The sequence below is a fragment of the Passer montanus genome, unplaced genomic scaffold, assembly GCF_014805655.1.
Source record: "Passer montanus isolate IOZ18808 unplaced genomic scaffold, ASM1480565v1 scaffold33, whole genome shotgun sequence".
Taxonomy (NCBI): domain Eukaryota; kingdom Metazoa; phylum Chordata; class Aves; order Passeriformes; family Passeridae; genus Passer; species Passer montanus.
This window is the reverse complement of record NW_024368041.1, coordinates 9,419,759-9,434,596: the sequence shown is the minus strand read 5'-3', so window position 1 is coordinate 9,434,596 and position 14,838 is coordinate 9,419,759. Positions and strand designations below refer to the sequence as shown.

The 14,838-nt window shown below is 42.9% G+C and overlaps 1 protein-coding gene across 3 annotated transcripts in view; it reads left to right on the top strand.

The window, feature by feature from the left end:
• ST3GAL1 (ST3 beta-galactoside alpha-2,3-sialyltransferase 1) overlaps positions 1-14,838 on the top strand; it is a 79,465-nt gene that overhangs the window by 13,670 nt on the left and 50,957 nt on the right. Inside the window, exon 2 of one of the 3 annotated variants that reach the window (XM_039715426.1) lies at positions 3,686-3,926. The exons of 1 other annotated variant lie outside the window; for it this stretch is intronic. The gene's annotated coding sequence lies outside the window, so the exon portion shown is untranslated. Of the gene's footprint in view, positions 1-3,685; positions 3,927-9,750; positions 9,770-14,838 lie in introns of those variants that run through there. One more of the 3 variants, XM_039715429.1, reaches the window with a different exon arrangement.

Sequence of the window (14,838 nt, the reverse complement as noted above, 5' to 3'; positions counted from 1 at the left end):
TTCATTGCTTGACCTACCAAAGGAGACAGTGGCAGGGAAAGGACACAAGTAACTTTCAGATGTCATTGCATTAATTTGTAGCAATGCTGGAATTTCCGTTGAGATGCTTCCAAAGGATGCTGCAGGCATCCGGCAAAGGCTCTGCTTGTTCTTTCCTTTGATATATGCCCAGAAACAGAGACAGATGCTGTAAAATAGAGTAATTAAATGTGTTGATTTCTTGTTAAAATGGTTACTGTAGTTAATTTCATAGTTTGGGGGTAAGGGGGATCTTTAAACATATCTTCACTCTGCTTGTGTAATTTGAAGGTGGCCTTTTTTCTCCTTTTTTGGTGTCAATTTGTGGAGGTTTTTTGGGTTGGGTTTTGGTTTTTTTCTTTTTAAAGCACAAGACTTATTTAAGAACTTTGTAGACAAAAATATTTTGCAATGCCAAAAATCTTCTGCAGTGTGTTCAGAGCAGGGCATCATTTGCTCTTCAGCTCAGAGTGCTTTAGACAGAATGGGAGAAGGACATGAAAGAGAATTGTGTTGTGCTTAGCAGAATTAGAATAAGCCCACAAGCACATGGTTGGTACTTTTTAATTCCAAGAGCCTGAATCTGATCTCACTCCTACTAATCTCTGAAGGGATTATTCCTGATTTACACCATCCTGAATGAAACCAGAATCTGGCCCTGAAAGCCTGTTTGTGCTTCAGACATTGTCTCAAGGCAGCTGACCTGCAAATATGAAAAGGAGACCTGAGTTCCTGTGGGTTAACTGTTTAAATTTGTCAAGCTAAGTTGACTACAGCTTGTTTAGCAGGGAAATGGCACTGCAAAACCATTTACCTCTATTGGACTAATAGGAGGTAATCAGAGGGTGCTCTTTGGTGCAACACAGTGCTCTGCATTTGCATAGCATCTTTCATCTGAGGATATTAAATAACTACTTCATTGCACTTCTGGAAGCTGTTCAGCCAGACAAATCTCTTTAATGACCTGCCACGACTCTGGTTGCTAGCAGTGAAGCAAAAATAAGTTAGTACATTGAGTCTCTGGTCATGAGTGGCATCTGTAAGAAGAGGTCTGCAACCTAGAACAGTGTGAAGCTGTTAGCTGAAAATACTGGGGTTTCTGGAAAAAAGGCTATGTCATACTTAGCTGCTGAGAAGAAAATAGATTTTTGTTAGCACAGGTTCAGTTAGTGTTCACTGAGACAGGTACCAAAAGCAAATGTACAATTTCAGGGTGGGAAAGCACAGGTTGCCTTTAAGTCATCATACCAGCTTCTTTATGGCCCCAAATTAATATTTTTTTGTTCATGTTTTGTTTGTCTACATGCTCATTTTTAAGGCTGTGTTTATAATGAGATTAAGGGAAAGTTGAAACACCTTTTCATGGGGCTGCTCTAAAGGAAACTGGTAAATTATTATACACCTGTGCATATTCTCAAATGAACAGGTCATGTTTGTCATTCTGCAAAGCACAATTTTGGTGTGGTGACACATTTGCACAGTGTTTGAACATACTAAATGCAGCCATTCAGTGGGAACCAGATGGGCAGCCTCATGCAATGGCCCACCTATTTCCTTTTAGATTTTGTTCTTGAATTCACATTCCTTATTAACTGTCTCTTTGCCATGTCAATTTGAGAGGCTTCAACAGTAGTTAGATGACTGTAGAGGGTCCTGTCTTTATGGACTGTAGGATGCCTACATCCCATGATTCACCCAGCACAATGGGAAAAACACTGAACCTCTGGGACACTTACCAAAAAGGCTCACTACAGGAAGATTTTGCTCACCCTGGTTCAGTTAACCCATGCGAACATCTGCTCCTGCTCTGGAGATGAGCTGCTTTTTCCTTTCCAACTGAAAGCTTGGTTATGACATTAAATATATTAAACCAAATTTGACATGCACAGTCATTTATCTGGAAAATACTCTTAATTTTCCTTGCAATAAGTAAGAAAGTCTGCTACTTCCTCAAAGGTGTATTTAGTTTTATTTCTAGTCACTCCAAGTTGTTAGCTATGGCTGATGTAAACCCTGCCTGTCTATCAGGAGAGACTGGAGGAACTAATGACTGTATTCTTGAGGTGAGACTTCATTGAGTCAAGCTGAAACAGCTGGTGAGCAAAGCTCTGAGGAGTTGGCATTGGAATAAAATACCCAATTGGCTTTGTGTCTACATTTTGTTCATATGAATAACCCAGAAAACTCTAAAGTGAGATCTCTGCATTTTTCTGTTTTCCATAAAATAGTCATCCTCAAGTCCACATCTCTCCACTTTTCTATATTTACCTGTTATAAAGGTAAATACCAGAGTAAGTGCCATGTAAGCAAATGTGGGATTTCTGGGGGGAATGACAACTGGTTAATCCCTCACTCTTCAGCAAAGATCTCCCTTCCTTCAGTCTTGCCTCTGCAGCAATGTCTGTGTCAACCTGGGTCCTCTTCAGTGAAAAAGAGTGATACTGGCCCTTCCTTTGAAGCTTTTGCTGTTTGATTGAATCCAATTCTCTAAAAATTCTCTCCATCTATATGCTTACTGCTATAGGGTAAGAGACATTTTTCCCTGTCTGTGTCTGCTCTCAGCTGGTCCCTATTACCACAGCAGATGTAAAGGTGGAGGAATTTTAAAATACACCACATAGCAGATATAAAATCTACTGCTTTGCTGAACTGGTTAATGTTGCTTAGCTGACATTTCTGCAGTGTAGGAAAGGCTGCATATTACTGGCCAAGCACTTTGTAATTTTCTGTTATTTCTAAAATGGATGCCAGCAATTGGAAATATTGAGTAATTTTTAATTGAAGTGATATGATCAGTGGGTGATTAGTTTTTGGAGTGCCTTGGATGTATGCTATGTTGTAGAGACAAGCCATCTGGAGCAGGGCTGTGGTTTAGCTGCTGTAATGAGTACCCATGGACTGCAGTGCCAGAATGACCAGGTTTATTACATCGATGAAGATCTTGAGTAATTCAATTCATTTTCACAGATCTAAATGAACTAAAATGAGAACATAATTTGGCCTGAAGTTTTAGTTTGATGCTCTCAATTATTAAACCAAGGATCATTGATGCATTTTTTACTATGCTTAAAATAACCAGCCACATCAAATCAGGCTGTTGAGTTCCTTCCTCTGCCTGCAGCTTTTACCAAATTTACCATGGCCAGGATTTCACCACACTTTGCCTGGATGGCCAGTGTGACTTCATTAGCTGCTTCTTGTATTTGCTGCTCCTCTGACCTACAAATATCACACTCTGCCTCTGACCCTGGGGATAGGCTGGCGGCGAGAAGAATCCTAGAAACACAGAATGAGTTGTGTTGGAAAGGACCTTTAGAAATCACCTAGTCCCACGCCCCTGCAAGGTGCAGGGACACCTGCCACTAGATCAGGTTGCTCAGAGCCCTGACTGTGCTGACCTTGAAGGTTTCCAGGTGTGGAGCACCCACCACTGCTCTGGGCAGCCTGCTGCAGAAATGCTCTCACCACTGGGGATTGCTGGGCAGAGTCCCACCATAAATCTCTGTTAGTCACAAAGCTTGCAGCTTACACTGCTGCAGGGTACCTGTAGCAGCCCTGGGTTTTTTGCCAGGCTTGTAGCTGCTGGACTTAATTAATCCAAAATGAAGACTGATTTGTGCTATCGCACCGAAATTAATCCTCCCTCTTCTTGAAATTTTCGTTACAGAGTCTTTTCGCTGAAGTCTGATCAGTCATGGTGATGTACAGCCCTGAAACTTGAATGTGAAGTGCTGCTCTGTATTCAGTGCATCGAGGGGTGTTTGGAGCAGTGAGGGTTACTTGAGGAAGTGACTGGAAGTGGCTGGAAGAAAAAAAAAAGCAAACAACCTTTGAGAGTGCTTTGATCTGAAATCAAGTATCTGCACCAAGGAGGCAGAGTATTTTTAGGAAGAGGGCACAGGCTGCATGTAAGTAGATGCATTCTATTTGATGTGCCAAGATCAAGGTGTTGGAGTCTTTAACTGCTCATCTGGCTAATTTTTCCCTTCTGTTTTAAAATTGTTTTTCCCACTTGTTCTGTGAAACATTCTTATGCAAAGCCAAGTCTCCTGCAACTCAAGCAAGCTTGTTTGTAGCACAAGAGCAAAGAGGTGTCAGAGTTTTGGTTTTGCATAAAAACACATCACTTATTTCCTTTTTTTTCTTCCCAAGCTTGTTATTAAATGAGCAGCACTTTAATGAAGCATTTAATGGAGAAAACAAAACAAAACAACTTCTGTATCCTCTAGATTGTTCCCAAATCCCTGAATGAAAAATTATTTAGAGATTAAAACCCTTGCTGTTTCCTGTGTCATTGCAAAGCAATAATGAGCAGAACTTGAAAAGCTCTTCTCTCTCCTGGTTTGGAGCACCAGCCTCTATCACAGCATCAAACAGCCATGCCAGCACTTTTTCATGGTACCAGCTGATTAAGTTTCATAGCAGATTCTCCCCCAATTTAATGCTGCTAATGACTATGTGAATGAAACTTACAATATAAGCACAAGTTTGAAATCTCAGCTTCAGCATTGCTGCTTAAACAATCTGTACAGGAAGAGGCTGTTGAGAATGTAAGCATCAGTTTAAAATTGTCAAGTTTTTCAGTTTTTACTGCAATTTCCTCAAAGCCATGCAATCCACAGCAGACCCGGGAATAAATTGCAGGAATTGGGTTCTTGCTGTAAGCAGGGACAAGTGGCATGCCCTGAGCACTGGCACATGATGAAAAAGCCAGTAGTCTCTCTCTCAGCAAGATGTGAGTCACTTGGGTAATTCCTGTTTTAAACAGCAGAACTGGATTCATGCTTCAAGCAGCCTCAGACAGCCAAAGAGGAATAAACTTCAGGTTAAAACCTTGTGTTTTGTGTCATTACCTTCTTCTCCATCCTTTTTGCCCCTGCAGTGGCGGGGTGTGAGAGGGTAACAATGGGAAAGAGAGCTTTGCTGCGTGTGGGAATAATAAAAACCAGCTAGGTCTACACTGTGAGGTCCCAATCTTCAGCAAGAGAAATAGAGCACTTGTCTTGCCTTCTCATGTACAGGAAAGAAAAACAGGCAGGTTTAGATGGAATTTTAACTAAATGGTTTAGGTTTTGCAAGTTGCAACCCTGTAGCCTTTAATGTAGTGGATGAGAAGAATGAGTGGCTCATTTACTGTGAGGGTGGGGAGACACTGGAACAGGCTGCCCAGAGAAGCTGTGGATGTCACATTCCTGGGAGAGTTCAAGGCCAGGTTGGATGGGGCTGTGACTAACTCACTCTAATGGAAGATGTCCCTGACCATGGCAGGGCTTTGGAACAAGAAGATCTCAAAGGTCCCTTCCACCCTGAGCCATTCTGTGATTAATCTTGGTACACAGCAGATAAGGTTACAGATGACAGGACTTGATTGACAGTGTGCTGAGAGTAGATGTCCCTCAACAGGACTTGCTATCAGCATGGGAAAGATGTGGGACACTGTTGGAGGCGTTATCCAGGTGGGATGCTGCTGCCCGCCTGCCTGCCATGAAAGCAGAGGTGGGACCCAGCCATGATGACCCTTGAGAAGAGAAGGGTGCAGGAGTGAATCAGGTGCAGGAATCAACCCAGGTCAACCCAGGTGCCCCAGGGGATGGGAGTTTGGTGAGCTGCCAGGCCCAAAGCAACTGCAAAGGTGTCACCCTTTTAAGCAGAAAATTCCTTGGTGGCCCGAGGAGTTTCTGCTGCCCAGGCAGGTCCGTAAGCTGAGGTGCTGTACAGTCTGCAGTGACTCTGGTGACCACTCAGAGATGTTATTCTCCTACTGTACTTGACATGCAGTGATGGACAGTGGAGGGAGCTGCCACCATGGAACTCCTCTTCTCTGGCAGGATGAAACCTGCCACTGTTTTGTCTCTCTCTCTCCTCCTGGTCCCAGTGCTGGGAAGGGGAGGTTGAAATGTGGCAATTGTACCATGCCAGGGAAGGTGGTTTCAGGTTTTCAGGGCTTCCTGAACATTCCAGCTCCAGTACATTTTGTTCCCAGACAGAGGGGAGGTTGAAATGTGGCAATTGTACCTGTGCCAGGGAAGGTGGTTTTAGGTTTTCAGGGCTTCCTGAACATTCCAGCTCCAGTACATTTTGTTCCCAGACATGTCTTTATTCTTCATTTTTGTGGCTTTTCAGGCAAGGCTGCTCAGAGCACTTTCCTCCTGGGTGTCCTGGGTTGATGGTGAGGACAGAAAGGGACAAGAGAAAGCTGTCAATTGGAGTCAGTGATCAGAGGAGCCAAGAAAACAAACAGCTAGGAAAAACACCTGGCTTCTGGGACTTATTTCCTTAAGAAGCAAAGTGGAGAGCAAAAACATGTGGGATGACTTAAGATATGAAGGAAAACCATGCTCATGTTTGGTGACAAGCCCTGCCTTTCAGATCTGAGGGTAGGGCTTGGTTTCTCCATCTTGCTCCAGGGCTATGTGGGCACATGTGGCTCTCATGGCCAAGACTCCCACTCCATCTGCCCCTTCTCCTCACTACTATCTGATACAGCCACTGGCAGAATCAGTACTGGGAATAATACCCTGCTGCAACCCCATAATGTAAAAACAATCTTGCAGAAATGAGACTCTGAGGGAATTGAATCTTAATTTTCTTTTAAGAATACTCCAGTTTCTCTCAATCAGGAGAAGACTGCTCTCCTTATGAAATGAAAGGCATTGAGTGCATGGAGAACAAGCATAGTACAAGGTGAAAACAGTTCCTGTTCCTTATGGAGGAATGAGAGTTTTCCTGTGCTAGAGCTTCCTTAGAGTGCAGATACTCCAGAGTGCAGATGTTGGGCACATCTGACAGAGTGCAAGCATCTGCAAAGTATATGCTGCTGTCAGACCTGGTAATCTGTCCTCCTTTTATGGGTCACAGTGAGAAATAGATACTTTAATATGTCATTTGTCTCATTTAGAGGAGGCATTGGAAAATAGGCCCTGGAGGTGGGACTTCCTCTGTGCTGACAGTTAAAGAAGCCTTGATGACTTGCTCAGGCATTGAGGTGTGACGTGAGATCCTCTTAACCTCTTAGCTGGGGATGCAAGGGCCAGAGGGCAGAGCCTGGGGTGTCTAAATGAGGGAGCTGATGCTGGCTCTGTGGTTACCTTCTGTGGAGAACTGAAGCACCGTAGTGCCCATCCAGTAACCTGGTGGGAGACTTTCAGAGCCAAAACAGCACTGAGTTGTCTGCACCTTAATGAAAGTCAGTGAGGGCCATGCTGCCTTGCTTCTTTTGTGTCATTAAAAGAACGCAAACCAACAAAAAAACATATATATGTATATATATATGTGTGTGTGTGTGTATGTTATCTTTTGAAAAATATCTAACATGTAGGTGTTCCTTTTAGACAAATGTGAAAGAGATGGAGAAGCTTCCTTATGGTCCAAAATGAATAGGATCTGCTCCTCTTTGTGTAGGAAGGAAAAAAAAAAAAAAAAACACCAGCCTGTCTGAATGAGATGTGTCCTGCAGAACTAAGGACCCAGACTCTTTTGCATAAAACCTGAATACATGAAACAGAGTCAAAACCCAAATACTCAGTTGTGCTCAGATCCATGGCTCAGCTGAAAGTTGGTGGGTGCCTTCCTGCTGCCTACATCCCCTGTACACTACCATAGGTAGGTGGTCCAGACCGACCCCATCCCAAGTGCCCACACGTGCAGTGAGTGAACCCTTTTCAAAGTGGTTTTTTCCCCATGAGGAAACAGCTTCCTCAAGTATTTATTACTTTACCATGTCCCTTGATTGAAAGGATACTATGAGCCCTCTGCACAGGGCAAATGTTAGGGTGTTCTTTTTTTTCTCAAATGAAAGAATAGCAACATTCAACTTCCAGTGGAGTGGTGATGCTTCATCAGAGTCTCGTTGACCCTGAAACTTGCTGCTGTGCTGTAGTTTTGAGTAAGCCAGGAGAGCAGGGTTTCTGATACACCAGGTGCTGTGTCTCATGTTTGGGCTGCATTGCTGCCTCCGTAGGGGTAAGGAGGAAATGGCTCTTCCTGCCTAAAAGAGCCCTTTCATAATGTTCTGGTGGTCTTTTGGAACACCAGCTGCTGGCAATAACCCGAGGATGGAAATTTCTCCTGAACAGTTGTCATTTAAACTGTTTTCCTTTGTTCACACTGCTCAAATGCACTTTTCTGATGATTTGTAGCAGAGGATTCATTAGCTCCTTTTTCAGCAGGACAGCCCTGCCATGCATGCAAGTCAGTGTTGATATTATAACGCATTTGTCTTTAATTTGATAGCCCGCTGCTCTTACACACGTCCACTGTCATTGCAAAAGTGTGCTTTTTGTTGGCTTTTGTCAGGAAAGGATGAGGGTATGCAGAAGTAAAATTTATTTAGGAGAGAATCGTTATTTCTGTTCTCTGTTAACAGCTAAGCATGTAAAAGAATAAAGCCAAAAATACTGGTCAGTCACAGAGAAGTAAAAGGAGCAAGGCTTAGCAAATGCAGCTGAGGGATGTGGAAACACGATTCATTTTCAGAAGATTTTGTATTGTAATTCTGCATCACACCTCTGGCTCTCAACACTCTGCTGTCTGTCTCTCTGTGTGTTCAACTCATAATATTCTGATTATTTGCCACTAGCTGGGCAGCTATAGCCTTAGTTACGGTGTGATCTAAAATCCCCTGAGACACCAAAATACTAGAAGACAAGGAAAGATGTTGCTAAATAGCACATGATTTAGCTGGAAAATCTTACCACAGAAAGCCTAGATGTCTGCTAGAGGCACTATTTTCTTAATTACCTGATTTCGGATACTTAAGGAACTGTGTAAAAAGAAACAAAACGAAGTTGTGGGCAGTTGTTTGAGGTCTAACATGACTGTTATGGATGATCCTTAGATTTTCAGATGCTTCCAGAAAAAAAACAGGCAAAGAAACCTCTACTGTATTCCATTTTAGCATGTTGATTATTATTTTATTTTATTTTATTTTATTTTATTTTATTTTATTTTATTTTATTTTATTTTATTTTATTTTATTTTATTTTATTTTATTTTATTTTATTTTATTTTATTTTATTTTATTTTATTTTATTTTATTTTATTTTATTTTATTTTATTTTATTTTATTTTATTTTATTTTATTTTATTTTATTTTATTTTATTTTATTTTATTTTATTTTATTTTATTTTATTTTATTTATTTTTTTATAACTCTGGAAGCTTTTGAATCAAAAGTTGCATTTCAAGTTGGGGAATACTAAGTCTCTTTCGGAATGATGCTTTCCCTATTTGCAAGGTTTTTTCTGAACCTCTAATGAATATTTGACTTTGCAGAAAACCCCAAATTACCATCCACCCACGTACAGCTTTGCTCCGAGGTGGCTCTCTGGTGCTCTGAGTGCCCTTTCTCAGTGCCAGGCCTCAGGGAGTCACAGCTTCCCAGCACAAAGCACTTGCCCTGTAGTTCTGCTTTTGCTTTGTTGTATTCCAATTCTTTTAACCTTTTTTTGCCCCTCTGACCTGCTGCTGCTGACCTTGCTGAACCTCTTCCTGATCTGTATCTTATGCTACGCTGAAATATCATGCACAGGAAGCATCTGGCCGTTCCTCTGCTGTATGGGACATTCTTTCAGCGGATTATCTCTGTTTCATTCTGCTTCGTTCTGGCACAAAGCCTGCAGAAGTCATTTGACAGACCTAAGCTCTCTGCAGATCCAGATCATCCATCTCTCAGCACTCCTGAGACACCCGTGATTCCCGCCGCGTCCACTTGCTCGGAGCTGGCTGCCGTGGGGACGTGGGCATTTGTCAGGTTTGCTTTTTCCCCCTTCTCATTGCTTTGTCAGTCATACCCCCTAGAAAAGGAACTGCAAGTTGCTAGGAGAAGGTGAAGCAAAATGTGCTCAACTTTGGGAAGTGTGTGATGGAGATGGGATTTTTTAAACATCCACTTTTCTCGTTGCTTTGTCAGTCATACCTCCTAGAAAAGGAGCTGCAAGTTGCCAGGAGAAGGTGAAGCAAAATATGCTCAACTTTGGGAAGTGAAGTGTGTGATGGAGATGGGATTTTTTAAACATCCACTGGCAATATTCGTGGTGGCAAAGAGGGGGTGTATTTCTCACAAGTTTCTGGCTTCTGCACTTGCAGTTTTCCCATTGAGAGAGAAGTTAGCTTTGGTTTCGCAGGTGCAAGAGGAAACAAGTATCTGTGGCTTCCTTCCGATTTTACACTGGCTTTTCGTTTTTTCAAATAAATTTGGCTCGACTGCTTTGCACAGCCCTGGCAGGTACCCAGCCCACATCGTGTTTCTTTGTTGAGTCAACAATAAATCCAGCCAGAGGAGAGCAGCTTAATGGTCTGTAGTAATCATCCATCCAAAATCCTGGCTAAAATCTTCATCTCTCCAACCTGTGTAGCTCCTTTCCTCCCAAAGGGGAACCATTAGTGTGTGTGGTGGGTTGTTTGAGGGTCCTTGTGCCTTGGTGTGCGTTCAAGGCTAGGTTGGGTGAGGCTTAGAACAACCTTGTCTAGTGGAAAGTGTCCCTGCTCACAGCAGAAGGCTGGAACTGGGTGATCTTTAAGTATCCTTCCATTACTTTAAGTATCTTTCCCCAAACCACTCTGATTGTTTGTCATGAGCAGTGCAGGTGATGTTGGTGCAGCGTAAAATGGCTGGGACCCCTGGGATCCCCACATCCCTGGTGAAGTATGTGCCTAACATGTCCCCTTTTGGAAAATCGGAGAGCCTTCATTTGGGATGTAATACCTTTTTCCAGGCTATAATATAATCTGCTCAGTTCCAGATAAATGGGTTTCACTTTGATGCTGCAGGTTTTAGTCCTGTGCGTTATTGCTGTGTTGATAAGATTAATGATGTTGTCATGGTCATCTTAATAGTGTTTCACTAAAATGCTCCTTTTTGGGTTGGGTAGCAATGTGGGAATCTTCCCTTCATGTTTTAATATTTTTTTCTAACTTTCCTATTAGCAGGATAAGCACTGAAGTGTGATTCCCAGTGCTGAGGCCAGAAGGTCTATTCAAAGAATTCAAAACCTCATAGCTCCTGAGGGCTTACTGAGGGATGTTTTAATATTTGGGACTGCACCAAGCCCCTCAGAATACAGCTGCAAGGAACAAAAGCCTCTGAGAGATGTACTTATTCATTACTGTGTACAGTCATACATTATAAAGTTTAATGCTTGCCTGCAGACTGGGTGACAGGGACTCCATTTGCGCTGTGTTTGCCTCTTAATCATCACGATAATTGCTTCTACATCATCTCTAAAAGGCAGATTAAGTCCAAGCACAACAAAACCTCCCATGGTATTGCTGCTGAGATCTGCCCAATAAAAGCAGCACTGGGTTTATTTTAAATTTTTTTTGAGCCAAGGTTCTTATTAACCTATTATCAAACCATGCACTTACTTAAAGACATTATTCTTCTGCTCAGTGATGAAATAAACCCCAAAATCTCACCAGGGAGGTCACCCAGGTACCTGCAGATGAGGTGCCTGAGCTTAGCAGCAGTTTGCCAGGTGCTGCTGGTGCAGAGCCCTGGAAGCAGCATTCATTAGCAAGATGCTGTTTGGCTGTGGCAGCTTCCAGCCAGGCTGCGTGGCATGCTGGTGGCTGTGCTGCTCTCAGCATCCTGGAAATCCTGAAGTGAGTGATAACTCTGTGGTCAGCACACGAGCAGAAGCAGGGCAGACATCCTGATGGACACCAGACGGTGCTGCTTGGTTCACAGCACGGTCCTTGTGAACTGCAAGAATTCATTTTCCCTTTCAGGGCCCCTGAGCTTCAGTTTCAAAATGAGAACCATATTTTGAGCTCTTTGTTCCGGCAGAAAATCAGCTCCTCTTTCCTGCTGAAACTCTCTCAGTGCTGCAAAGGTGTAAAAATAAGCCAGGCTCTGGCTCATGCCTTACGTTTAGTGTTTTGTTATTTTTTTGCCAGACTGGCTCTTTGGTGGGCCCCTGTGCCCCGTGCAGGCTGTGGCTGAGCAGGGGAGGTCCCACAGTCCTGTCACTCTGTGCTGAGTGTGGCTGCTCTCGCTGCCTACAGCTCCTTCAGCTCTTTTCGTGTGAGATGTCTCTCTTCCAAGTGAGTAAACCACAGATGCAACTTTCTGCAAAATTACTGACTTTTACGCAACACTTATGGCTCCCTGCGAGGTTTCCTCCTCCGCTCCCACTGTGCTGCTTTTCTGAAGGCAAATTAAACAGATCTATTCCAATCTGACTGAAGCCATTCAGTTACTTAAACAGATTGACCTGACTTGGTCTTATCAATTTCTTTAATGAGGTGTCCTCTGCAACTTCTGCTTGGCTTTTCTCCATCCTTCTCATTAAAAAATTTATTTTAGAATCTCTTTGTTCCAGGTGGAGTCATTGCCAAATATTTGCCTGCATATATACCTGACCCTTAACTCCTAATAATGCTTTAATTTTTATTTTTAAAGCTAGCAAAGGCATGAGAAATCACCTTGCTTGTAGATGGAGGATTTGGAAAGTGAGGAGCAGCAGTGAAGAGGGTACTTCTTCCCTCTGGCTCCATGGAAATAACCCTGCATAATATAAAGGGTTTCAAGATTAAAATGCTGTTTTTTTAACCTAGGTGAGGTGTGTTTTTATGATCACCTTTTAAAACCACAGCAGTGATGGATTCCACCCAGGCTGGAGGGGTAACAACTTCCCATTGAAACTTCCTTATGAAATTGAATCTTCAGGATCAAATGGTTGATGTCTGAAAACCTTACCTAAATTGTAGGGGAAAAAAATCATTGTTGATGTACAGAAAAACTGGTGTCCTTCTTTGGGATGAGGTTTTAAAACAACAGCAGTGACAGATTCCACCCAGGCTGGAGGGATAACAACTTCCCATTGAAACTTCTTTATGAAATTGAATCTTTAGGATCAAATGGTTGATATCTGAAAGCCTTACCTAAATTGTAGGAGAAAAAAAATCATTGTTGATGTACAGAAAAACTGGTGTCCTTCTTTGGGATGAGTTGCATCAAAACCAGTTGGATTAATCCAGATTTACGCTGATAAATCTGGACTCTGTCCTTGAGCATCTCTGCCTGGGCGCATCTTCCTTGATGCTGATGGTCCTTACCCTAAAGCTGTCAAATTGGCTGATGTTAGGAGATTGATTTGGTCTTTTTTCTTGAGCCATTAAGGTCATTTATGTATTGTACATCAGTCAAGGCCAGATCCTCCATGTGCATGAAGTCACACCTGTTTGAAGGCCTTCCTCAGGCTACGAAGAGAGTGCCTGTTTTGTACTCCACATCCTTCAGCTCAAGCCTTCACCCAAAAGTACCTCCCAAGTTCCTCCTCCTCTCCAAAAGCCTAACAACCAGTGCTGGCTGTGTTCTTTAGCCATTGATTATTAATCCTTCAGGTGTAAGCCTGAGCAGAGCCCTCAGTGGTGGGAAGGGAGGCTGTCCTTCAGTCTTTCTCTCAACAAAACTGACTTTCTGCAGAAGCCTGTCTCATCCATGTGTGTTGGGCTCCCAGTGTGGGAGCTCTAAGGAAGCACAGGCAGAGGGAGGGAAATGAGTGATTTTTGGGATCCTGTTGTATGCAGCCATGAGGTGTAGAGCAAATGCTCTCTGTAAAGATGCAGGAGGGACATCACACCAGGTACTCTGGGAACATTACCACTGCTACTACTTTGGTTTGGTTTTTTTTTTTTCTTTTATGACAAAGTCTCTGTAGAGTACAACAGGTACAGTGTGGGAGCTCTAAGGAAGCACAGCCAGAGGGAGGGAAAAGAGTGATTTTTGGGATCCTGTTCTATGCAGCCATGAGGTATAGGGCAAATGCTCACTCTGTAAAGATGCAGGGACATCACAGCAGGTACTCTGGGACCATTACCACTACTACTACTACTACTACTTTGTTTTTTGTTTTTGTTTTTTTTTTTCCTTTTATGACAAAGTCTCTAGAGTTAGGTGCTGGTGTGGGAAGAGGGCTGCTGATCAGGAAAGTTAGATGCACAAGTTTGCAGTCAGGCATCCTCTTGTTGTCTCTGAGTCTTTCCCTCAGCAGAGTCCAGAGTTCCATCTGAGCTGACCAGGTTTAGCAGGAACTGGTTTTACCTTCATCTTCTGCATGTTTTGTCTATACCTAGTGGGGGATGGTTCCCAGCACCACTGAAGTGTTTTGTTCTTTCATCCTGGTAGAAACAAATCCAGTTTCATGAGAGTTGCTGCAGAAGAAAAGCCTTCTGCTCTGGCAAATAAACCACCTCTGCTCCAGTCGCTTCTGCTTCAGACACACAGCCTTGCTGCTGACAGTATTTCCATCTCAAAAGCACAGTTAGAAGAGCAGGGCAGGGAAACCCAAGATATATCTTGCAAAATACTTAAGTTCTATGTAAAAATACATCTCATTCCCAGACAGAGAGAGGAGGAGTGTGTGGCTGTGAGCCCTGGAACTGACTGGGATGCAGGGAAGCGGGGACAGCCCTGTGGCATTAGTGGGGACGCTGTGTTTGAGATCCCAGCAGCATGCTCCAGCCTCCTGGCTGCAGAGCTCAGTCACAGTGTTTGTTACTCACTGCTGTTGGATTTTTATAAAACTGATTCAGCAGAGCATTTGCATCTGCACTATTTAAGGGAGCGGGGAACAACCCTGTGGTTACAAAGTTAGATGTGTGCTTAAGTGTCTTGCTGAGCTGGTGTTAATTTGGAGAAAATAAACAGGTGTTTCCTGGCTTGAGTCTGGGGCCAGCATGTGCCGCCTGATTAGATTTAGGATGTTTCAGTTCTGAGTGCCTGACTTAAGATACCTCAACACACAAATTAATTAAAAAAAAAAAAAAAAAAAAAAAAAAAGAAAGAGCATCTACCAGAAGAGCAGAGCCTTTAATGGC